Here is a 2,620-nt window from a genome sequence, read left to right as displayed (position 1 = left end):
ATTTTTATTCAAGGTTTATTTTTATGTTTTATTTTAGTTTTATTAATAAAAAAGTATTAATATTAATTTTAATTTTAAATTTTTAGAATAAATAAAAAGATGAGACCTTCTTTATAAATTAAATGATTGAAAAACTACTTATTATTGAAGAAGTTAAATCTATTTCTTAATTATAAGAGTATATATAATTCATTCTTGAATGTAAATCAAAATAAACATAAATGTATTCAATTTTTTAAAATTAACATTAATTATTAAAATCATGATATAATGGATATACTCCTATAAAAAATGAAAATGACTATATAACTATTTTTTTGTTAGGAGAAAACATGATTGAATAACTATAAAGTCTAATTTAAACAACTATCAATAAATAAAATAAGTAATAAAAAATAGACATAAATATTAACTTTTTCGTTATTTGGTACAAAAATAAATATAATAAAATAAATCGTTGTTCTCGTACATAATGGGATAAAATTTAACATTATTCTTTTCTAGAGTCATCTATTTTTTTTAGTTTTTATCGTTATGTTTNATAATGATATATAATAACAATACTAGCAGTTTTAATGTCCAAATTTAAGTTCTAATATTGTCCTTAACAAGAAAAGTTCATTATTAAAAAAAAAAATTTCTGTACAATGGTCAATTACTATAAATATAAAAACTTTTGTCCATTCATTATTGTCATTCAATAATCTCATTATTTCATTTTAACAAGTACAGTCCTCATCATCAACTGGCACTAGCTAGGGCTATACATAATTTGGTTAATCTAAAAATTAAACTTGTTTTTTGGTTAATCAAAAATTTAATCTTAGTTAATTAATTAAATTAGTTTTATATGACAAAAATTAATTTTTAACTGGTTATAAAAATATAAATCGATGTTAAAAAAGTAACCGACTTTTGAATAAAAAATTAGTTTTTGAAAAAATAAAACTGGTTTTTGACCAAAAAATCGGTTTTTTTAAAAAAAATTAAAAAAAATCTTTCTGTTTTCAAAATTGAATTTTTAATCTAAACAATTAAAATTAAAATGTTTTAAAATTTGGTTTTGGTTAACCAATTTTGAAAAATATAGATATGGTTTTAAAATTGTTTTGTTAAATTGGTTAACCAAAATATGGTTATAATTTTTTAACTAGTTAACCACATTTTGGTTTTTTAATATACACCCCTAACACCCACATGAAGGACCTCTTAGTTGTACAAACACAAGCAATGTAGACAAGTAAAGCACAAATAGATTCAAGTAAGGCTAACCAACCCGACATGTCCTATTAGCTAACCCTTGGACAGTCCCTGCGAAAGTACATCCCCGAACTCAAAATCATAATCATTCAATATATATATATCCATGAGAGAGCTCATCCGAAAAGGTATAAGTGTCCGATCACACTTACAAAGCAGGTTCAACAGAATCTCGGATCTCAACTTGGAGCAAGTGGAACCGACCCATTGCATCTATCCAAGGAAATCCAAAACTCAATAGTTTCACAAATCTCAAATTATTTTCAACTGGGAGCAAGTGGGGGCTAACCACTGCATCTACCCCAGGAGACTTAAACCAAACCGGAACAAGTTGATCAATGCCACTGCATCTACCTAGATAGGTGTATTAAAATCAGAATCAAACTCAGATAACAATCTCATAATCATTATCATTCTCATCATCATTCTCATTATCAATCTCATAATCGTCATCATTCTCACGTAATATCTTGTTTATTTCTCTCAATTTTACTAACTCAACTCATTTGGCTTTATTCCTAACTCTTCCATCATCAATTCTACTTACTCTAGACTCGTATCGAAGTTTATAAAGGTTTAAGAGACCAAAAGAATGGTTAAAAGATATAAAAGCACCATTTCTAGGGGTTGTGTGTACATATGCAAGTGGCTCGCGTACGCATGGGATAAAAATTGGGGTGTCGTGTACGCAAGTCTTGTTCGCGTACGCGAGTGGTGAAAACAGCAACGTTTACTCGTGTTGTATACCACGTTCGCATACGCGAGTTTTCAATTTTGACAATCCCGCGTACACGTGCCTCCTTCTGTGTACACAAGGCCACTGGTCAAAGTCCAGTGCCCGTGACGCGTGGCACCTCCGCGTACACGAGTCTTGAAGAAAAGGTAAAAAGCCGTTAAGTGTAAAAATTAGTTTTTGAACCCAATTTTAAAACCTTCATATCTTTCAATACAAAATTCATTTTTCAACCATTCTTGAACCGTTAGAAAGATCGATGAATGAATTTTCATAAAACTCTAGTTTTGTAAAATTTCTAACTTTGAGGACCGAGTTACAGTCCGTCAAAGTTAACCAAAAATCTATTTTTAACCAGAAGTGGCATTTACCAATCTTTCTAAATGTCCACAAGCCAAAATAGTTTTCACTTATCAAATTGACCACAAACCAACCACATTCACATATTTACACTCAACCAAATCCAAACCTACTTCATCCACACATTTCAACCCAAATCCATCAATTCCACACATCAACGCATCAATTCTCATTATTCAATAATCATTCCAATTATTCACACATTTAATATCCAAAATCCATTCAATCTTATATATCATCACACCATACAAACACCACTAACTTTCC

This window comes from Arachis ipaensis, chromosome B01, assembly GCF_000816755.2.
Source record: "Arachis ipaensis cultivar K30076 chromosome B01, Araip1.1, whole genome shotgun sequence".
Taxonomy (NCBI): domain Eukaryota; kingdom Viridiplantae; phylum Streptophyta; class Magnoliopsida; order Fabales; family Fabaceae; genus Arachis; species Arachis ipaensis.
Note: the sequence above shows the minus strand (reverse complement) of the source record.